General features: G+C 36.1%; 1 non-coding gene across 1 annotated transcript; it reads left to right on the top strand.

Annotated features, from left to right (window-relative positions):
* Positions 1-22,414: 22,414 nt before the first annotated feature.
* Positions 22,415-22,476, top strand: LOC122103493. Its single transcript, XR_006146765.1, has one exon. It is a non-coding gene; the product is annotated as a U7 small nuclear RNA (small nuclear RNA).
* The last annotated feature ends 2,412 nt before the right edge of the window (positions 22,477-24,888 follow it).

Raw genomic sequence — 24,888 nt, 5'->3', positions numbered from 1 at the left:
ATTTTAGTTCTTGAAGAACCTTCATACTGTTCTCCATAATGGCTTGCCATTATGGAACAGTGTGCAAGGATTCCCTTTCCCCCTTATTTTTGCCAACACTTAACCTTTTCTCATTCTTCCTTGAGTTTGGTGTTACATTGTTTTGATTTTCATATCCATTTTCCCAATGATTAATGGTGTTCAATATTTGGGTCACATACCTATATTGGCTCTCCATAAGTTCTTTAGGAAACATGTTTTGGCCTGAAGACCCAGTGTTTTGCTTTTCGGTTTTGGTTTGCTTGGATATGAATCTGTGGCCTCACACATGGAAGACAGGCACTCTATCACTTGAGTCATTCCCCAGCCCCAGCCCTTCTTTGCCTTAATTTATTTGTCAGGATTTTCACATCTGAAATTTTTAAATTTTTGATTTATTATTCTCACCTTCTTTCTGAGTCAGCCTGAACCACTATCCTTCTACCTATCTACCGACAGTCTCGACTTAGCTAAAATGAAAAACACTCTCCATCATTCAGGCTTTAGTGACTGAAATGAAGTCTACCTAACTTCCCTATCCCCCCACCCCAGGGCTGGCTTTGAACTAGGTTTCCAAATCTCTGCCTCCCAAGTAGTTAGGATCACAAGCATCAGCCACTGTACTTGGTCTAGCCCAGTTCTTAAATGGGCAATTTGGTTTAGTCGTACGGAGGCTTTGGACTTCCCCACATATTATGTTAGGGATATTAACTCTTTATCAAAAGCATAGTTTGAAAATACTTTCTCTCATCCAATAGGATGTCTTCTCTTTGATGACTGTTTCTTTTGCTGAGCTAAAGCTTTTTATTTTGATGGAATCCTATTGATGTATTTTGCTTTTGTTTCTTTTGAGGTATTGTCAGACAAAAAAATCCCAACCCATTTCAACAAACTGATACAACAAAATATGTTAGAAATAATTGCAAGAAAGAAAAAAAACATTAGAATATTTATTTCACCTAACATCAACTTATCTGACCTTTTCTGCTTGTCTCAGACATATACTAGATATTGCAAATAAGGGAAACCATGGGACCTATGTTTTTTTGGGCCTGGCTTACTTCACTTACAGAATTTTTCCAAGTCTTTCCATTTCCTAACAAATGGGGCAATGTCATTCTTCCTGATGGAGGCATAGAATTCCATTGTGTATATATACCACATTTTCTTGATCCATTCATCTACTGAGGGGCATCTGGGTTGGTTCCAGATCTTAGCTATGGTAAATAATGCTGCAATAAACATAGTTGTGCTGGTAGCTTTAGTATGGTCTTGTTTGTGATCATTTGGGTAAATGCCCAAAAGTGGGATTGCTGGGTCATAAGGGAGCTCTATGTGGAGTCTTTTGAGGAAACTCCATACTACTTTCCAAAGTGGTTGAACAAGTTTACACTCCCACCAACAATGCAGTAAGGTTCTCTTCTGTCCACATCCCCTCCAGCACCTGTTACTATTAGAGTTTTGATTATAGCCATTCTAACTGGAGTGAGGTAGTATCTCAATGTTGTTTTGATTTGCATTTCTTTTATGGCTAGCGAGGTTGAGCATTTCTTCATGTGTCTATTGGCCATCCTTCTTTCCTCTTCAGATAAGTTTCTCTTTAAGACTTTAGCCCACTTATTTATTGGGCAGTTGTTTCTTTGAGGATTTGTTGTTGGGAGATTCCCACGGTATAATCCCTGCTTTCATTGTATTTGATGTTGATATAATTTGTGGAGGGGAAGGGCAAAAACAAACCATTTAAATAGGGATACAGGTGGATCCATTGCAACAATCAGATGTACAAGTCATTATGTTGAAAAACAAACTTTACAACTTTGGCGGAGCGGGAGCAGGGGCGGGAGGGTGGGGGGAAGATGGGAAGGGATGGGAAGAGGAAACAAAGTAGTAGGCCACAATGCTTGATAAGAAATGTACTCATTATCTTGCCCATGTAATTGTAACCCCTCTGTACGGTATTTTCACAATAATTATTTTTTAAAAAAAGGAAAAGAAAAAAAAAGATGGGGCACTTCGACAGTTTCATATTACCTTTGCACAGAGGCCATTCCAGTCATCTCTGCTTCATCCACTTTTAACACATTCTACCACAGTGAGAACTGCATGAACTAATTTACATATATAACCTAATACTGTCAGATAGAAGTAGAAAGGAAAAGTAGAAAGGGAAAGTAGAAAAAGCTTCTTTCAGAGTTCAAATATTCTCCTAAACAGGAGGAGTAATTTACTGATTCATTATTGCACAGCAAGGTGAATGTGGCTAAAGACAATATATTACATGCCTCAATGTTGTTAACGAATAGATTTTTACACGTTCTCATCACAGAAAATAAGTAGGTGTGGTGATGGGTATGTGAATTGGCTTGATTTAGTAATTCTTTAATGAACATATACTATGTTTTATAAATATATGCAATCATTATCTATCAATTAAAACTAAAATGCTGTTATAAACAATATGATAATCTAGTGGACTAGTGGAAGTAGAAGCTTAGGGAAGCCTAAATTTATTTCAAATTGATTTCATATTTATTTCAAATTCCACAACTACACAACACAGTAAATGCAAGATAAATGGGAACAAAATGTTTTATCAATTTTCTCAAGAATAAAAGGTGGTATTGATCAAGATATATTGTATTCAGAAACTGTTTTGTTAAATGACAATTCCTTTGTACAACTACTTAAAGACAATAATAAATAAAACTAAAGATAAAGCATTTTAAATCAAAACATCTCTGAGCTAATGGATAGCATTGAGAATTTAGGCAATTCTAAAGTTTTTGCCAACAAAAAATAAAATATATAAAAATTAGCCTCAAATATCAAGTAATGTGATTTTTTAAAGAAAATATGATTAATTTATGTATTACTCATGTTATCAGCAGAACACTTAAAAATGAGCTCATAATGTACCTTGTAGCCCCCTAAAATTTCAACCCCATCAATGTTTCCAATATACCAATAGTATCAAAAGATAAGATTTAATTTTTCATCAATTTGTGAAAATATAAATACCTAAACTGAACAAAATATTAGAATAAGCCCTATTCATAAAACCATGTCTGCCAAATTTGTTCTAATGTTTTTACTCTACTAAAGTGAATAAGGCAGAAATTAATTATCTTGTCCTATAAATATGTATCATTACAGACATTTGAAAATAATCATACTACACACATATGTATTTATGAATAATATTTGCAAAGTTTTACTTTACACAAATTATGTCATTGCTAAATATTTTTGTGTAACATAGAACTTTAAACTTTTTCTTAGCATACATTAGTTGTACAAAGGGGTTCACAGTGATCTTTCTGTAGATGTGATCTTTCTGTAGATACAAATACAGTGTATTTGTATTAAATTATGCTTTATTGCTCTTTCTAATCTACCCTTGCCTTTTATTTTCTCATTTTAGCAGGGTTCATTATTCATTTCATTGTTTTTATTCAACATTATTTTAAACTATCTGTAGTCATATGGAATAGATTTTTAACCACAGTAAAGTATTCTAATATTATTTTGAATGTATTAACTTTTAGAGTATGATTATTCTGTATTTATATACCCTGACGTCTTTTCTGCATCTCCCTTTCTTCTTAGTCTTTTATCTCTAACAGATACACAAATATGCAAGCATACATGTGTGCACATGTGCAAACACAGAGACATGTATGTGCAAACAGACACATGCACACACTCATGTGGGCACAAATGAAATAGATACACACTCATGTGCATGCAAACTTTGTGATTCTTGGTGTCCACAAATGGAGATAGGAAACACCTGAACACCTGTAGAAGTCATTTTCAATACATTAGTTACATATAACTCAAAATTTGTTCACAAGTGAATGTGAATATATGAAACATTGGAGACTGCTGATGCCACATAAATCTTTGCAATGCAGCAACAGCAAAAACATCACCATTGGAACAAATACTAACAGCTTCATGAATCACTGATTTAAGCAGAGCATTTCTCTTCACAGTGCTTTCAGCTATGCAATTTGGAAAAGGAAATGAAAAGAAGGGGTGAGCACATAAATGCACTCCAAAAACTGAGGTCTCTCATTTGGCATTGAGGTGATTTTAGATGAAAACCTGGGGAGCAGGCTATTTTTTCTATTTTCTGGATGTAATTAGTTTTATATTATTTTCCTACACACACACATACACACGCACGCACACTACTTATCTGCATATCTGCTGGGTCAAATTACAAGCCTGAATATTCATAACAGCTACATTTTTATGAGTAGGATTGTATTTTCCCCACATATTGTGACAAATCTGCCACTGCCACCTCATTTATGCTTCAGAATTGAATGCCAATCAATTTAAAATAATTAACTACATTGAGAAAAAAAAGCTCAAGGTAATTTCCTTCCACTCCCTTAAAAGATATCATGACTTATTTTATAATTACCCACACACTAATGACTTTATTTATGTGACTAGATATGTTACAATTATTTTGTGTTACATAACCTAAATGAGCAAAGCTGGGCCATGCATATAAAGTAAAAAGCAAAAACAAACTATAAATAGGTTTTAATAGGAAAGAAAGGAAATTTTACCCAGGAGAAAGCCATGCAGCCAGAAGCTAAAACAGATATTTATCAATGATTTGCAGTAGCAAGGAAAGTAACATGAGACAAGATGAGCAGGCAGCTTAGAATTCTCAAACCTCAGTCTCCATCCTAACTCTGGCCCTTACTGATGAGCATCATGCTTGACACAAAATCAGAGCCCATGAAAATGTGCTGATCTACTATATAGCCTTAAGAGCACTGCATTTTCTCAGCCTTTGCCCCCCTCCTACAACAGAGGGTAAGAGAACATTTTTAGGGTGTTCTTGTGAAAATAAAATCATATGTGTAAAATGATTTACAGAAAACTCTAGTATACCAGAAGAAAAACATTTCTTATTATTCTAAAATCAATGCAAAAATATGTCACCAACTATTAAAAGCTGTAAATCACAATAAGAAGGTCATTTTTCCCTGAGAGGGTATGTAGGGTATGTGTATGGTAGGAGAAGGGATTTTAAAAAAAACAACTATTATCTACTATTATCTTCTTCCTATGTTCTCAACTACCTCCCAACCTACCACCTGCCCCTCCACTGGTGAGTTAAAAAGTCAGTGACCTTAAAATTTTGTGTCTTCCAACTAGGTACAGGTGGCTCACTCCTGTAGTCCTACATACTCAAAAGGTTGAGATTCAAAGTCAGTCAGAGCAGGGCTCCAATGAAACACCAAAAACCTGCTATCTTTGAGCAGAAAAAACTTAGGGACAGTGGTAGGGCCCTGAATTCAAACCCTACGACCTGCACAAAAACTAAACCAAAATTCAAACTTGTGACTTCCTTTTCCATTGATGAGTGAAACTTTTCCCAGGAAGATGGGGCTCAGAGAGCACACATATTCAAAATCAAATAATAAATTGAAGCCAACTTAATATTTCCTCTAGAAATCCCCTGAAAAATAGTTTTATAGAGGAAGATATGAAAGGAATACTTTGTAAAGCTATGAGATGTTTTATTACCCTATGCTAGCTCACACCCCTTTGCTAGGTATAATGGAAGAGCCAGGTATATATTATGTACAATTTTCACATTTTGTTAGACTCTAAGAAAGGATGCACACATCTGGAAACAAAACACCTTCTCATAATGACAATGATCAAGAGGTAATGAGGAAGTTATTGCCATGGAGTAACTGAATCACGCTCTCAGAGACAATGTTTATGCTCCGAGAATGGGACATTCTGAGGAAATGGCATCGACCAAACATTCTGAATACCCCCCTCCCCCCAAAGCAGGCATTGTGTACATGTAATACAAATGTGTGTCATAGTTCCTAGCTTAACGTCTCACAACCACTTCATTCTATAGTATTTCAGTGATGGCATAAAGAGAAGAAGTGTGATTCAGACAAAAAAGAGGGAAGGAAGTTGGGTGCAGGTGGCTCACGCCTGTAATCTTAGCTACTCAGGAGGCTGAGATCTGAGGATCATGGTTCAAAGCCAGTCCTAGCAGAAAAGTCCATGATACTCTTATCTCCAATAAACCACTCAGAAAACTGAAGTAGTGGCTTAAATGGTATAGGGCTAGCCTTGAGCTTAAGAGCAGAGGGACAGCGCCCAGGCCAGAGTTCAAGCACCATGACCAACAATTTTTTAAAGAGGGAAAAAATGAGAGAGAAGGAGAAGGGAGGGGAGGAGAAAAGAAGGAAGGAAATGAAAGGGGAGGAAGGAAGGAAGGAAGGAAGGAAGGGAGGGAGGGAGGGAGGAAGGAAAGAAAAGGAAGGAAGGAAGGTATGAGCAATTTTTAAATATTCTACAATTACATTAATAATTAAAACAGAATGATACTGATGTAAAGCAATACATAATGATCAATAAACTGGATTTGGAGCCTAGAACTAAAATCATTCCTCAATTGATTTTTCAAAAAAGTGTCAAGAACCATTTCTTCAATATTGTTTCAAAAGTCTATCCAAGTTCATTCAAAAGAGTGAAAATGGACTTGTGTTATTCTTTTTTTTATTGTGAGAATACCATACAGAGGAGTTACAATTACATGGGCAAGATAACGAGTACATTTCTTATCAAGCATTGTTGCCTCCTCTTTGTTTCCCCTTCCCATCCCTTCCCGTACTCCCCCACCTCCCCCACCTGATCCTCCCCCCACCAGAGTTGTAAAGTTCATTTATCGACATAACGACTTGACTGTGTCACTTGTTATTTAATAACCAATTCAAAATATGTTAAATATATAAATGAGAGACCTAAAACTATAAAACGACTAGGAAAATACAAAGTTGGAGAAACTTCAAACATTTTATCTGTGGAAATAGTTTGTAATTATAAATCCATTCCCTTGAAAGAACTAATGTTGGAATACTCAGAGGAAGCTAAGTTATGAATCACATTTATACATTAGAGGTATCATACAGGTAAAATAGATGAAGAAAAGTAAAAGGAAAGCATGGTGCTCAGTCCCTTCTTTGCATATTTGAAATAGGGCATTTAATAGGATATTTTACTATTGCTAGACTTCCTGTTTAAGTTTTGAATACATATTAATACTCATTATTTGTCTGTGAATCAGCTTGTTTCTAGCCACATGCACTCCTTCTCAAACATTCCAATAAAAATTTTAGGATTACAATATTTTTTAAATCAATAAGGTACTATACATGATCTATTCCTTATCAATCTAACTAGTTAGAATTTTTCAGTCTTTGGTTTATTCCTTTTTTCATATATAAGATGACCATGGGTGCTAATAGCACCTTTCTCATTAGGATCTTTTGCAGGATACTCAACATGGGTTTTGCTCAACCTCTGTCTTCATGTCTTTCCTTTCTCTGTGGTATCATATCTGCACCTTTCTCATTAGGATCTTTTGCAGGATACTCAACATGGGTTTTGCTCAACCTCTGTCTTCATGTCTTTCCTTTCTCTGTGGTATCATATCTGCACCAATGATTACATAGTGTACATGGTATTACAAAGCAAAGTAGAGTACATAGAAAGAGGTGATCATGAAGAATGGCCAAAGGTGATTTTAAAAACAACAATGTTCTTGGGCAGGTACTATTTCAAAAGTAGAGTAATCTGAGTTTCTGATGATACTCAAAGTTGTTTGCAAGTTTTTCCTCCACTAGGTATCATCTTTTCTCTTTCCTCCTTGTCTCTCCTTTGTTCTAGATGAAATTTCTTCCTTCTATGGCTGGTTTCCCTTTCCTTCTTCTTAAATTTAGTCATTTCTGATTTAAAGTTAATATGCTTCTTCTTTCCCATCTTCCCCCCATCCATGAATCTCTCATGGGAGTTCCATTTGTGGATGAATCCCAGATGTGAGACGAGGACTACAATCTCAAACTCTCACACAATGCTCTTTGGCATCCACACCATAAAATAATTCATTCTGAAACAGATGGCATTTCTCAAAGCAACAATGTACTGTAAGAGGTTTTCAATCCTAGCCTGCCTCCAATGGATTATAGAATTGACTAATAAGACATCGTTGTTTTTTTGTTGTTGTTTTTTTTTGTCAGTTGTGAGGCTTGAACTCTGGGCCTGCGCACTGTCACTGCGATCTTCAACTCAAGACAAGCGCTCTACCACTTGAGCCACAGCGCCATTTCTGGTTTTCTGGTAGTTAATTGGAAATAAGAGTCTCATGGACTTTCCTGCCCTGGCTGGCTTTGAACTGTGATCCTCAGATCTCAGCCTCCTGAGTAGCTAGGATTACAGGTGTGAGCCACCGTCGCCCAGCTTAATAATACATCTTCAAAATGCAAATAACTAGAAACTTCTAGAGAAGAAAGTTACAATCTAAGAAATAGATTTGAAATGTATCAATTGATATTTCATATAATAAAGAGAATCTTCAGATAAAAACAAAGGACTAACTTTAATTTGGTGTTGATATGATAGGTATAAAGGATAGAACTAAGCATTTTTAATTTATATAATTAGTATTTTTGTGTGTGTGTGCCAGTCCTGGGGCTTGAACTCAATGCCTGGGTGCTGTCCCTGAGCTTCTTTTGCTCAAGGGCTAGCACTCTATCACTTGAGCCATGGCTCTATTTATGGCCAATTAATTGGAGATGAGGGTCTCATAGAATTTCCTGTCCATGCTGGCTTTGAACTGTGATCCTAAGATCTCAGTCTTCTGAGTAGATAGAATCACAGGCTAGGGCCACTGACACCCAACATGATTAGTATTTTTAACTGAGAGCAAACACAGAGTTCATCTTACTAAATATTGTTTTCATTTACCTTTATGGCACTGATTAAAGAAATGAATTCTAGCTCTCTAAATCATCCTCCTATGGGAACATACATGGTTTCTGCTTCCAGGAATTTTCAAAATTATTTTCCAAAACACATTTCTCATATATTTGGAGATTAGCTGCCAGCACATGGGCTTTTGGGAATTGATGGGATCTTAAGGGCTCTGACCTTAATAGATCACAATATGGCCCTATTACCGGGAGGTGGTAAGCTAGAAGAAATGGGGCCTACTTGGGGAAGTGAGTCAATAGATGCAATTCCTTCAGGCTGTCATGCCCTGACCGCTTTTTGTAGTCCCTTTTCTCTGCTTCCTGGTCACAGAGAGGTGACGTGCTCAGCTCCACAAAGCCTTCCCTGCTATGTTGGATTGTTGCCTCTGAAATGATGAACCAGAATAAATCTTTCTTCCTTTAAATTGTTTATGTCAGGTATTTTGTACCAATTTCAAGACACCTAACTAAAAACATTATTTATGCATGGTTGGAAGTATAAAATCAACATGAGGGATTAGAACAAATAGGACGACAAAAGAAAATATGGATTGTACTATTATCGTGTTTGGCATGCTGGAGTAATTAGAGGAAATTAGGAGCATAGTTATTTTCTATGCCTTTTCTTCTCAGCAAATACCATTTAACCTATCAATGTGTAAGTTCTTCATCAGAAAATCCAATCAACATGCAAAATTCTTTATTTGCATATAAAGACATCGCCCCCCTATGTGGAAGATTAAAGGAAACCTATTTCCTCTGTGCTGCTATTCAGTATCTAATGAAGGACTTCAATTTATTTCAGTGGAGATTACATTTTAACATCGCATCCAAAGCATAGTATAATAGCTGGCATGCACTCTACATGAGTTCTAAAGAGAAACAGATGAATAATGTAATTATATTTTTGAAACTCTTTAAAAAGCTTTGATGCTTAGAAAGTCACTTCACTTTTTGCCAACAAATAATGCCAACATTCTTTTGATGTATAAAAAAATAGTACATTTAAAGCAAGGTTCTCAGGGATTAATGTGTATTGCAGTTTAAAAAATTCTAGGAAATGAAGGTCAAAAATCTTACCCTATGACTACTGTGAGTTCAGCATAAATCCCCCTCCAATTAAGCATTAAGCTGGGCATAAAGAGGGGATTCTTTTTCAAGTCTGTCTCCCCTTTCCATTCTGAAAATCTGCTTCAAAGTTACACAATAAGTTGTTGAGTGTCGCAAGTGTGTTCACATAAATATTTTTTTCCTGCTGTCCTGATAGGCATTTTAAATAATTTCTTCTCCTTGTATAGTTTTTCATTTCACTAGCTATAAGCTTACTATTCTAGTAAACAAAGACCAACTTCTGTGAATAACTCGTGAACACAGCAACAAGTGCAAGTTATGATTGTTTAGCCTTAATAAGGAAGACTGCAAATATTCCACAACAAAGGAGGAACTAGATGAGTGATACATTTGTGCTTTAAGGCAGGTCCCACTAAGAATAGCTTCCATCAGGGAACCTCTAGTGTTGAGGGCAGCTGCTCTGTGGTGACTGCTGTTTTGGGGTACACTCCTACCAAAGGCCCCCATATAATTCCTATTGTTTACTCCAAGGAGATACCCCTAACTATCTTCAAAGATGATTCTAGCCATTTTCATGATGTCTTAATGTTCCCTCCTTCACTATCACCATCAAGTGTCATTGAAGTTTCTGTAAATTTCCTGATGTTGGATGCTTGAGATAAAAATATGAAAAACAGTATAGCTGATGCTAAGAAACTTACAAGCTAATGTTAACCATAGTCTTATCAATAAAAGGATATAGGCCAGTGTTCCAGCATGGATGATAGACATCCTCCCCTCACCCCCATGTAATCCAACCATTAATCTGTGAGTCACAGTTTGGTGCCCTTGGATCATTACAAATCTAGATCTTTCAAGGAAATAGATTTCTAAACTCATAGCAAATTTTTTACTTATTTTATCTGTGACTTTTAAATCTAGAATTCACAGGCATACCAAGAAAAACATATAGAAAAATTCTTTTTATATGATGTTTTTTACTTCAGTTGTAATCTTAATCATCTAAATCAAGGTCAGCAAACTTTCTTTTAAAGTGGTCAAGTCAAGTGGCGCTGTGGCTCACGTGTAGAATGCTTCTTTGAGTTGAAGAGCTCAGGGACCGCACCCAGGCCCAGAGTTGACGCCCCACAACCGATAAAAAACAAAACAAAACAAATAAAGTGGTCAAGTCAGCCTGACGCCGGTGGCTCATACCAGTAACCCTAGCTACTCAGGAGGCTGAGATCTGAGGATCACTGTTCAAAGCCAGCCTGGACAGGAAAGTCCGTGAGACTCTTATCTCCAATAAACCACCAGAAAACCGGAAGTGGTACTGTGGCTCAAGCGGTAGAGCACTCACCTTGAGCTGAAGAGCGCAGAGACAGCGTCCAGACCCAGAGTTCAAGCCCCGCAACTGACAAAATAAATAAATAAATTAAATAAATAAATAAAGTGGCCAAGTGATAGATGTTTAGAATTTGTGGGCTACACAATCGCCATTACAACTGATTCTCTGTCATTATAGCACAAAAGCAGCCATAGGCAGTAACAAACAAAAAAGGTATAATCATGTTACAATAAGGCTATATTTTCCTCCCCCCAAAAGCAGGCGACAAATCAGATTAGGAGTTAAAGTTGTGGTTTGATAAGCCTTGAATTAATCGAATATCTTACAATAGAATCCAGACAAGTATTGTCCATAGGAGGCTGAGATCTGAGGATCACGGTTCAAAGCCAGCCTAGGAAGGAAAGTCCGTGAGACTCTTAACTCCAATAAACCACTCAGAAACCGAAAAATGTACCATGGCTCAAGTGGTAGAGTGCTAGCCTTAAGCTGAAGAGCTGAGGGACAGTGCCCAGACCCAGAGTTCAAGCCCCATGACCGACCAAAAAAAAAAAAAAGTATGTTTAGGAAAGGACTAGAAAGAAAAAAAAAAAATGTCAGGTGTTGATGACTCACCTCTGTAATCCTACATACTCAGGAGGTTTAGATTTGAGGATTTTGATTCAATGCCAGACCAGGCAGAAAAATCCTGAGATTCTTACCTCCAAATAACCAGCAAAAATCTGGAAATGAGTATGATTCAAGTTATAGAGCACTAACATTTGTGTATGTTTATATATATAGCAAGCAAAAAAGTATGCATGCTGGGCCATGTGGGCATGGGGACTCCCTATCCTGAATAGTAGATACATTCATCTGAGGCTCACCAAAACCCATAACTATGGACTCTGGTTAATAATAATGAATTCATATTGGTTCATCAATTATAACAAATGTATATACATCAGTTGTACCACGTTAGAATTCCCAACCTGTGCATCAATGGGAATTCTCTCTGTATACATTCTACATAATTTCCCATAAACCCAAAATTGCTCTAAAATAATCAAATTGCTCTAAACTAATCTATTAATACAAATATATAAACAGTATAAGGTGTGCCCCTTCTTCTATGTAATGTCTCTTAATTTCTGTTATAGTTGCATTACCTTTAAACATATGTTTCCACTACTGCATTCCATTTTTATGAGGATGAAATCCAAAACTAACTCCTAGCCTCTTTATAAATCAACTCGTTATGTATCATTAAAGCACTACATTTTTCCTTAATTGACTCATTTTTAATGGCTAGTATTATTTTGATAGATAACTTTGAAAAATGCTCTCATTTATGTAGGTTTCCTTCCTGAAAACTGTTCTTTAATGAGAGCTTCATTATTGTTGCCAAATTGTGATTTCTTTTTCAAGGTCAGTAACATTTGCTAAGCACCAGCTGCACCAACTGAGAGAGATAACTCTGAGCTTACCTCAGCACACCCTTGCCTGAAATGGCTGATTTAATAAATTTACTTATTTACATTAAAGTAGTGGCAACATAAATGCATCACAGCAGATATATTGCAACTTTAGGTAAACCTCTTAACCATAACTGATTGGTGATATCTTCCCAGTGATCATGGGAAACAGAAAAGAAACAGTTTAAGCAAGTACATGAACATATATGTCTCTAGTCACCCTGCTTTCTCTGCACTCTTCCCTACTGAAGACAACCAGTCTGCACAAAGATGAAATTGTGTGGTCCCTGATTGCCTAAGAGACTCTGATTATGTTTTGTTTCAGATGTTAGGTTGATAAGATTTTCCCATATTCAAGAATTAAATCCACCTTTTCTTCTTCTGGCTGATTATTTTCTCTTGAAGTACAGATTATCAAAGTGGAAGGAAGTCATAGATTTATTATTTTGAGTTGATTTAAGCTGCAACTTGGAACTGTATGGCTTTTTTTAAAATTTATTTTTTATTGTGAAAATACTGTACAGAGGGGTTACAATTACATGGGCAAGATAATGAGTACATTTCTTTCTTTTTTTTTTTTTTTAATTTTTTTGGTTCCGGTCATGGGGCCTGAGCTCTGGGCCTGGGCGCTGTCCCTTAGCTCTTCAGCTCAAGGCTAGCGCTCTACCACTTGAGCCACAGCGCCACTTCCGGCTTTTTCCTTTTTGCTTATGTGGTGCTGAGGAATCAAACCCAGGGCCTCAGGCATGCAAGGCAAGCGCTCTACCACTAAGCCACCTTCCCAGCCCCATAAGTACATTTCTTATCAAGCATTGTAGCCTCCTCCTTTGTTTCCCCTTCCCATCCCTTCCCATCCTCCCCCTGCGTCCCCACCCTATCCTCCCCACCCCCCCCCACCAAAGTTGTAAAGTTCGTTTTCTACATAACGACTTGTAGTTCTCATTGTATGGCTTTTTTTTAGATTCCCTAAAATAAACTAAAAATATACATTATTATAGAGGATTTTTTATTTTTTATATTTATATTTTATTTTAGTTATATTTTTATATTTTATTTTATATTTGTTATATTACATATAATTATATGTTACATATTTATATTATCTATTATTTTATATTGTGTAGATTTTATTTATTTAATTTTACATTTATATTTTTATTGTGTTGTTTTAGTGTTTCATCAGTGATTATCCAATCCATAAGACTGCTTTGTGCTATAGATGAGGTAGCTTATAAACAGAATTTTATTCCCAGGAAATAAAATTTTAAGACCAGGAAGTCTAAGAGCTCCAGCAGATACTGTGTAGTGAGTTCCTGATTGACAGATGGTACCTTCTTACTGTGTCCTCACGTGACAGAAAGAGACTAGACACCTCCCTGGAGCTGGGCACTAATAACATTCATGAGAGCTCTACCTCATAAATCTATTTACCTACATAAGCGATAATAATCATCTTATTGTGATTAGGTTTCAGCATATGAATTGGCAGGGGTTAGTGAAGAAAAGCAAGCATATTGTAGCAATTAGTATTGTTTGTGTTTGCTTTTATTTGATTTGGAGTAACTATATGGATGAGGGGAAAGGAAAAATATCTTGCTACATGAAGTTTGAGATATAGTTTGGAATTTCAGTCCCTTTCATTCAGGATAAGCTTAAAAACTACTAAATTATTCCTGTTGTTTCGAAAATTTGTCTCAGGAGCTATGCTTCTAATAATAAATGAATAAAAGAGTGATTTCTCCTATAGGAATGAGGCTATATTTGAAGGCTATATTTGGAATTTGTGTATCTTTTTTCCTGTAGGTCTTGGTCACAGTAGGTAGTTTTTAACTTTCTTGAATAAAAAGGAGCCATTCACAGCTTAAGCATTTTCTTTCTAAAAATCCTTTGGGATTTAGAATTTTTTTTATATTTTTTATTGCGAAAATACTGTACAGAGGGGTTACAATTACATGAGCAAGGTAAGCCTCCTTCTTTGTTTTCCCTTCCCATCCCTTCGCATCGCCTTCCCAAAGTCGTAAAGTTCGTTTTTTGACATAACGTCTTATACGTCTCATTGTTGCATTGGGTCCACCTGTATCCCTATTTAAACAATTTGTTTTTTTCCCTTCCCCTCCCCAAATTATACCAACATCAAATACAGTGAAAACAGGGGTTTAAGAGGCAAATCACAACACTAAGTCAGTTGCTTAAAAAAGTGCTCTGGAAATGGCTATAATCAAGAAATCTAATAATAAGAGATGCTGGAGGGGATGTGGCCAAAAGAGAACCCTACTGCATTGTTGGTGGGAATGTAAACTTGTTCAACCACTTTGGAAAGTAGTATGGAGGTTCCTCAAAAGACTCAACAATCCCACTTTTGGGCATTTACCCAAAGATCACAAACAAGGCCATACTAAAGCTATCAGCACAACTATGTTTATTACAGCATTATTTACCATAGCTAAGATATGGAACCAACCCAGATGCCCCTCAGTACATGAATGGATCAAGAAAGTGTGGTATATATACACAATGGAATTCTATGCCTCCATCAGAAAGAATGACATTGCCCCATTTGTTAGGAAATGGAAAGACTTGGAAAAAATTCTGTAAGGGAAGTAAGCCAGGCCCAAAGAAACATAGGTTCCATGGTTTCCCTTATTTGCAATAAATAGTATATGTCTAGGACAAGCAGAAAATGTCAAAAGCTATAAGATGATGTTAAGTGAAATGAACCCCAAGCTAGGGGCACAAGAGGTTTTATCTTTGTTGCTGTTCCTCTTAATGTACTTATAATATACTATGAGATTTTTTTTGTGTGTTTTTATATGTTCTTCCCCCCATGGTATAATGCCTGTTTTCACTGTATTTGATTCCAGTGCCCTACATCTAGTATAACACTTTTCTAATTTGGGGAGGGAAGGGAAAAAACAAAATGCGTAAATAGGGATACAGGTTGACCCATTGTAACAATAAAATGTACAAGACATTGTTGAAAAGGAACTTTACAATTTCGGGAGGAGGGGGGGGAAGGAAGGGATGGTAGGGGAAAAACAAAGGAGGAGGCAACAATGCTGGATAGGAAATGTACTCATGTAACTGTACTCATGTAACTGTAACCCCTCTGTACACAATTTTAACAATAAGAAACCTATTTTTTAAAAAGTACTCTGGAATTCCATGATCTAATCAGGAGGAAAGCATTGATGATTAACCTAGACGATATTAATATAAGTAAATATTTACAATGAAAGAAAGAACTAAAAGACAATCATGGACTAGTAAACATGCTCAGAGAATTTAGCAATAACACCTAGAGTCTCATCTCTAAGTCAACTGTGGACTTAGAGAAACAAAGACCAGGGGCTAGAACCCATTGCACCCAAACAGTAGCTAAGACTACAGAAAAGCAGCCATCTGTGGAAACAGGGCCCATTTGGGAACAGTGACTGTGACAGGGATCTGCCCAACAGGAACTGTGACCACAGAGATGATTGAGAAAGAGATGAAGTCAAGGAGATTGTCTATGCTAGAAATGCAGCCCAAGAAATACAGAAAAAGAAAAAATAACTCATCTTCCTTCTCTTTAGGCTTCATATCCAAGTCTTGCTCTCATTTGTCTATATCTATGCAGAGCATATTGGTAAAAGAAGCATAGAAAACCAAATTTGAAGGGGTTAAGGCCTTGGGGAAAAAATGCAGAAGATCTTTTCTCTGAGACTGAAATAGTCATGATTGTAATAGTACATTCAGAAGGCTTGAACTAGAATGATCATGAGAAATACAGGGCTGGAAAGATCTCTAATTATTCTAACAGTAAAACACTATAACAACCAAGAATAGTCACATTGTTTTTAGTTTTATATAGTTTTATAGTTTCTATAGCAAGGAACAGAAATCTCAGGATTGTTTAAAAATACCTATATATTCTTAAACTGGTAAGAAAGCCTACTTAAGAAAATCTTGCCCATATTTTAGTTCAGTAAACATTGCAACAATGAGATGTACAAGTCGTTATGTTGAAAAACGAACTTTACAACTTTGGCAGGGGGGAGGGGGAGAAGGTAGGGGAGCTAGATGGGAAGGGATGGCAAGTGGAATCAAAGGAGGAGGCAACAATGCTTGATAAGAAATGTATTCATTATCTTGCCCATGTAATTGTAACCCCTCTATACGGTATTTTCAAAATAAAAAAATAAAAGACTGCATCAAAAAAAAGAAAATCTTGCCCAATATATTATAATAGCAATCTTCTATGAATACTTACTATGGTCCATACTCAATGCTACAGGAGAATTTTCTTATTTAATAGTCACAGTAACTTTATGAAGTGGTTCAAAATGGGGGATTTTAAATGTTCCCCAAAGTCCAAAAGTCCAACAGTCCAAAGATCAACAGTTGATGATATTATTGGGAATTGAGATTCAAGGTGAATTGAGATTTCTCTCTTTCTCTATGTATCTATCTGTTTCTCTCTTTCTTTCTCCTGCCTAGCCCTTGAGATAAACAATTTTCTTTGCCAATGGCTTCTGCCATGATATATTGCCTTACCATAGGCCCAACCCAAAGATAACAGGGCCAGGGCCAAGGGACTATGGCCTGAAACTTCTAAAACTGTGAGTCAAAATTAACATTTCCCCCTTTTCAGTTGACTTTCTCAAGTATTTTGTCACAGCAATGGAAAGCTAACAGAAAATTGGCAGAGGAAGTAGAATCATTGCTGTGAATGTAGTTGATGATGTGCTTCAGAGCTGGTTTGTGGGAGAATCTTGGGAAGATTCAGAAAATATCTGACTTGAGAAAGCTTAGATGTTGTAAGCAGAGCTTAATGAATGACTCAAGCAGAGCTTCAAGAATGACTCACGGCAGTTTAGAAGATTGGAAGGCTAACAAAATTCGCAGTCAAGAACAGGCACACAAGGCTTGAGATAGAAGTGAAGACTCTTGGAAACTGAACTACAGGACATGAAGATTACATTCTGGCAAAGAAGTTATGTACATTTTGTCCATCCCTGAAACTTTGTGGAAGACCTAGTGGGAAAACAATAAAATAATTAGGTTGGTTCAAGAAATTTCAAAGCATCACAGCATTGAGGTGATGGCGTGAACATTGCCTGCTGCTTTTAGCCAGATATTCAGTGAAAACTGTGAGCAAAAATACATAGTGGAAAGACTTTAAAACCATGCCATCCATCCAGAAAAGAAGCAAGTTTAAAGCTGTGACAAAAGAAGATGCACTTGCTAAAAGAGATTGGCTACATTTAAAAGAAAACAAGTACTTTGCAACAGGACAATAAGAAAGATGAACTAAGGGAATTTAGGAACTGGCCAGACCCATCTGTTGTAGTCTCCCCAACTCAGGGTGCTCTGCTTACACCACACAACAGCCTCGGGAGTTGCTTCCCTGTGGGTTTTCTAAATACAGCTTACAAGGTACTCAGGCCATAGCAGCTGAGGTTTGAGAGGGCCCTAGAGGAACATCTTATACCAGCATCAGATCTTAGTGTCATCTATGTGAGGCGGGTGTTGAGAACATGCAAAATGCAAGAGTGAACGGGGCAAGGAGGCTTCCACTTGATTTCAAGAAAGCCTGAGAGGCCCGGCAGTATGTTCCAGGGGCACAATCATGTGACCTGAGAGAATGATGTGTGAAGTTATGAGACTAAAGATGTAGGCTAAAATGTAGACCACAGGAAGCTAGAAATTACAAGAAAGCTTGAAGCCTAGCGTGGAACCATCCTTAGAGAATGTAAGCTTCAGCCAGTAGGTCATAAGGAATGGGTCTGTGTAAACACTTGTGAGGCCAAATCTAGGGCTAAATTAATTTCCTTCTTTTTGCTTCCCAGTTGCCATAAGACCAACAGTTGCTTGTGCCTCATGATATACAGGCTCACCACAGGCCCAAAGGCAACACGACTAGCCAATCATGGTCTACAACTTCTCTAACTAAGCCATAATAAACCTTTCCTCTCTTTATAGTGCATTTTGTCGCTGTGATAGAAATCTCACACAAGTGGACATTATTGTCTTTGTTTTGCAGAAAGAACCTTGCACGAAAGTTGAATGACTGTCTGCAATCATCTGGTAGTAAGTACAATATTTCGGGTATGTTTGATCTTCTAGCTCTGTCATGATCACCAGGCATTGTTGGCTGAAAGAGGAAGATGTCATGGCATGTTACTCATAATCACCTTTGTGGAGTAGATGGCTTTCTTCCACTTCCTCCAACCTCCTTCACAATAATTACAGTTAAAATGAAATATATGCTTTCTATCCAACCTACTAACAAGAAGGTGAAATCATCCCTGTTTATATGATCGATGATTTTTTATGTGTACCTTTTAAATTATTGCTTTAATAACCTATGGCTATTCTATTTTTCTGTAGAGCAGATAAATAGCCAATCCAATTATAGATTTATAGATCATGTGGCAGATAGGGTTAACATGAATTCTGATAGTTTTGCCTAAGTTTAAGTTAGACAGGCATTTGGTCCAGGACTTAACCCTAAAAGGCTCCATTGAGTACTAATGCCTTGTTATATGTGTTGTCAGCACAGGTATGTATGTATGTATGTATGTATGTATGTATGTATGTGTTTGGGAAAGATAAATATAGCATACTGTTCAAGAACTCTTTCTCAAAATTATATAAGCCAGTGGAAATTGAGAGCTGCCTTTTAACCGATATCAATATTAAAAATAGTAAAATATATGCTACAAAGTGATGAAATTTAATCCTTATATTTTCCTCCATCATGCTATCCAGGTTATAGTGACATATTTCTTTGAGAAAATATACCTCAAAAATAGCAAGAATGAAGAATCATTCTTAAGCGCCATCTGCCAGACATGATGAAAATGCATTTTCCACCGAGGTGAGTGAGCAACACATTGGGGAAAGAGCGCTAGTCAGGAATTCATGTGTCCCCCTGTGTTTCTTCTTTACTCTTGAACATTTCACTTAGAATTTCCTTCTGGAATTTGGTGTCCTACAAATTCCAATCGAAATTGCAAATTTCTTCTAAGAAATTTGTCACATTTAATTGCTTCTTCAACTTCCAACCTAAAATACATGTGAATGTAAATTGAGACAGTTGATGTGAGAGAACTTCGCAAGGTATTAAATGCAACATATATTAAATTATAAAAAAACCTGAGTTATTATTTGCCAATATAGAAAGATATGCATTTATAAATTACTTCATGTACACGCAAAGGCATGTATGCACTCAAAGAGTCCTGGAAACTAAATATCACGCCATGTATGTGATCACACCACTACATGTTAGGATAGGCCCAGCCAGCAATTACTGTGATAGCCATCAGTTTGATAGACTAGACCTGACCTCTGATTTACTAGTCATTGAATCTTGTATGTTACACAAACAGACAAAGAGGATAGAATGAGGAATGAGAATGAGAGGATAGAATGCAAGGAAAAATATCTATGGCACAAAACAAAATTAATATCAAATTATTCTGTCACCCTACAGGTTTGTCTTTGTGAAAGTGCCCAAAAGAAAACTATTATCATCTCATCTCATCCTGAGATAAATAGCAAAAAGAACTTTTCCACGATGGACATCTAGAAGAATATTAAGGATTTTTGAAAACTATCAGAAGGAGCTGAACTTTACTCAGTGTTTCAAGTGTTTTTCTAGACAACAGAATTGTATACTGAAATTTAGAAAAATAGGAAACTTTTAATTTGGAAGATTTAACTCCATTAAGTTCCTTTCTTAAAAGTACCAATGTTCAAAGCATCATGAACATCATGATCAATTTTGCTCATTTTCTGGTGTTTATTTTTTATGTACCATTAGTCTTCCTGGTTGTTTTTATTTAGTAAACTAAGGAAAATTGCAATATATGAATTTCCACATTGGTCTGAATCTTACTCCTGAGTTCCTGAAGTTTCTTATTCTTTTTCTAAATAAAAATAAATGATGCCACATACCTACTCATGAACATTATAGCAGAAGAAAAACTGTATGAGAATGCACTTGCAACCTGAGACTATCTATTTTGCATAATAGAAAAAATTGCTAAATAGATAAGACTGCATACAAATAACAGCTGCTGTTTTGGGGGGACTGATTAATTTATTTTATTCTTGTGTATTTTCTAATTCAGAAGAGAGTTGCATTTTTCTTTTGTAATCCATCTAGAAAACTTTGGTGCAAAACAGCATTATTTATTTTGTATGGGCTCCAGGTTTCTAGATAATGGCATGGAGAGAAATTAGTCCTGGCAGGAAAGCTAGGAGAAACATTAAACAACTTCTAATTTCAGAAGATCAGGACTTGAAAGTGAAACACAAGCAAGCCATTGCTTATTATAAATATAGCTTTATTTCCTATATAACCAAGAGAAAAAAAACTAGTCACAGATCATGGCCATAATAATCAAAGCAATATGAGAGTTTTTCACTTTTTCTATATTTTCATAAACATTTGTGTTACTTGAATAATGACTAAAAATTAGATTCAACAAAAACTGAAAAAGAATAAGTACATATATTCTTGGAGAACACAAAAGTCCAAAATGAGAACGTTATTATTTAACTTTAAAATGAAATGGAAAGTTCAAGTTCATGAATCAGTAGTCTATTGTGGCATTCCAAAGGAATAAAACTGAGGCTTAAAATGTTCGTTTGATCACAGCTCTGTAATTTGAGCTGTCTTCACCTGGACAGTCCTTCTGCTATGCTCACCTGGGCTCACTCACGCAGCATCCAGCATCACAATGTCTACTGAGGACAGTTGGTCCAAAATGGCTTTCCTCGTGTTTCTGGTGGTTATCCTCAGTTACCCAGTGCACCTCAATTATCCTATAAAGCAGGATAACCCAAATTTCCTAAATAAAATCAAATGTCTTGGAGCTTTTTTAAGACAAACATTGACAAATCACACAAGTCACTTCTATTATTTGAATGGTCAAATCAAAGTAGAGTATTCAGTATAAAAGGTGAGGAAATAAATTCTACCTGTTGATGGGAGTAAGAAATTTATATTGCAAAAGAAGACACAATTCCCTGGAAGATCTCACGTAATACTCTATCAATCTAGATTTGAAACTAGATTTTTTTTTGTCAGTCATGGGGTTTGAACTCTGGGCCTGGGAGCTGTCCCTCAGCAATTCAGCTCAAGGTTAGCGCTCTACCTCAGCCCCACTTCCAGCTTTTTTCCCCTGCTTATGTAATGCTGAAAAATCGAACCCAGGGCCTCATGCATGCAAAGCAAGCACTCTACCACTGAGCCAACTTCCCAGTCCCAGTAGATTTTTAGAGAAATGAATCCACCATATAGTATGTATCAAAAGAAAATTGTGTCTCAAGCAACTGGTCTAGATACTTAGACTGTTCTAATTTCCAAACAATACTTGGAAGTAATTACTGATTCTACATTCTTTAGAGAAGAAAACAGGACCACACAAATATAAATGCATTAAAATTATTCCAATAATCAAATAGTTGTAGTGCAATCGTGATACAAAAGTAGACAAAGTTAATAAGAAACAAGGATCAGAATTACTCCCAATTACATGTGGGAATACAATCTAATACAAAGCAGATGGCTATTACACAACAAATTATTAAATTATTTGTCAATTATTTAATAAAATGGATATAAACAAAATGTTTAGCCATTTAGATAAAAATAAACATAGCATATTTCACCAAAATTAAACTCACAGAGATTAAATATGTACATATATAAATATTAATGGTATAGAAATACTAAAAAGAATAATATAGACAAGTGTTGCAGTTGTTTTAGATTTTGTCCAGAAGGTTTTCTGGTTTCTGCTAGAGAACATCAGAAAAAAATATAAAGACACTGAAATAAAGTTTGGATATAGCACTTCAAATTTTGGTATGAACAAGTATATTGAGCAGATGCAAAAAAAACCTTAGCATAAACATAGGTGTGAAAGCCAGAAAGCCAAAAATAGATTAAGTATTCATTAAACACAGAAAATGATAGCAAAGATGTATTGTCTTATAGACTTTATTCTGTTTCACACCTAACATTGAACACACATTTTCTATGAAGTAGATACTATTATTATGTACAATTTGCATCTGAGAAAACTGAAACCATCATTAACAGTTATCATCTACAATCATGCAGCTTATGAGTAACCATGCTCAAATTGGAACTCAATCTCAATAACTCTACTCCACCATAAACATGAATAGAAGAGTTTTTTAAGGAAATGAAAGAAATAATATAAAGTTTATGATATTAAATAATGGGGAATATATTTATAATAGAGAAAACAACAATGCAACTAAAAATGTCATTTCTTTTTCTTGGAGTTCATTTCATAAAATATTATTTTATATGATCATATGCATGTAGCTATGGAGCCTTTGTTAAACACTCCTATGCATATCCTCCTTTGGCCTCAGTGTGTGAATGGCTAAAGTCCTATATAATTTATCATGTCCCAGTGTTTGTGTGTATGTGTGTGTGTGTTAATCATTCAGTATGTTAACTTGTAGATTTATAGGTATATTCTAGTTACCACAAATGAGGGCAACAAGGCAGCCTATCTTTCTTTGAGTATGGCTTACTTCACGTCATATGATTTTTCCCCAGTCTTTTCATTTCCTTATAAAAGGTACAATATCATTTTTTCTGATGGATGAATAGAATTTCATTTTGGATATATACCACATGTTCTTGACCCATTCATCCACTAGCTATAGTAAACAATGATGTAAGAAACATGGTTGTGCTAGTGGCTTTACAGTGGCCTGGGTTTATGGTTGCTTAAATAAATGCCCAGGAGTGGAATTGCTGGGTCATACAGAAGCTCTATGTTTAATCTTTTAAGAAACCTTTGTAGTACTTTCTAGAGTAGTTGAACAAGTATATAGTCCCACCAACAGTGTGATAGAGTTCCCTTTTGGCCACATCCCAGCCAGCATTTGCAATTGTTAGTTTACTTGATAATGGCCCTTCTAACTGGAGTGAGGTTGAATCTCAGTGTTGGTTTGATTTGCATTTCTTTTATGGCTAGAGATGTTGAGCACTTCTTCATGTGTCTATTGGCCATTCTTACTTCTTCCTCTGAGAAGTCTCATAGACAAAATATTGATATGAAAAATAACAAAGAATCTTTAAAAGAAAAAAATAACAATAAGAAAAAATGGGCACAGAATAAAATGTCTTTGAGGTAACTTGAGGATGGGGGAAGGGTGATATGGATGGGAGTAGGGAGAAAGATGGAAAGGGTGACATTGATCTAGATGCACTGTACTCACAATTTGATATGTTGAAACCCCCTTGTACAACTACTGGAAGAACATCATAAAAATAAAGAAAATTAGTTAATAAAATGTATCTTTAAACAAAAAAAAACATAACATAAGCTGGGATCTGATGACTCACATGTGTAATCCTAGCTACTCAGGAGGCTGAGATCTGAGGTTCATGGCTCGAAATTAGCCTGGACAGGAAGGTCCATGAGACTCTTATCTCCAAAAATCCACCAGAAAACCAGAAGTAGAACTGTAGAACATGGTAGAGCACTAGCCTTGAGCTGAAGAGCTGAGGGACAACACCCAGGTCCAGAGTTCAAGCCCCACGATGGACCAAAAAACAAAAACAAAAAACCATGGCATAAAGCCTAGATTCTGTTTTCTTTAAAACTTGCTTGTGGCTATTCTTTATATTATTGTCTATCTTCTTGTATGATTGAATACTTCATAATAAAACACATAGAAATAGATCCAAGTTTTCTTTCTGCAGATTGTTGGAAATTTTCCATAAGGAAAAAAAAAAGAGTAAGATCTGAGAAAATATCAAAGCTTTCGAAATTGTCTGACAAACTCTGACAGATAAGGTATCTTTCAAAAGTCATTTATTGAATTAGCTATGTTCAGTGGAAGTCACTGGGAATATAGAATACCATTTGTTGAGGACATAGAAGAACTATGGGGAAGAAATGTGACACTTAACCTTTAACGTAGCCTTTTTAGACCAGATGTCTTGATATATACGCAAATAACAACTGTATCTCTGATGGTAGATGAAAAATATTTCACCCTGAAAGAGACAAGATTCCCATCATTGCTACTTCATATCCTACATGACCAACATCCATGCTTTATATTGGTTTTAGGACTATCACCCAGTGAACTGACATTTCCAGATACAGTCAGAGGTCTGAAACAGGAATACAATTTCTAACAACAGATGCTGGGCAGATGCTTTCCATCTCTC

This window comes from Dipodomys spectabilis, unplaced genomic scaffold, assembly GCF_019054845.1.
Source record: "Dipodomys spectabilis isolate Male_0828 unplaced genomic scaffold, ASM1905484v1 ptg000001l, whole genome shotgun sequence".
Taxonomy (NCBI): Eukaryota; Metazoa; Chordata; class Mammalia; order Rodentia; family Heteromyidae; genus Dipodomys; species Dipodomys spectabilis.
This window is presented reverse-complemented; position numbering and strand designations above follow the sequence as displayed.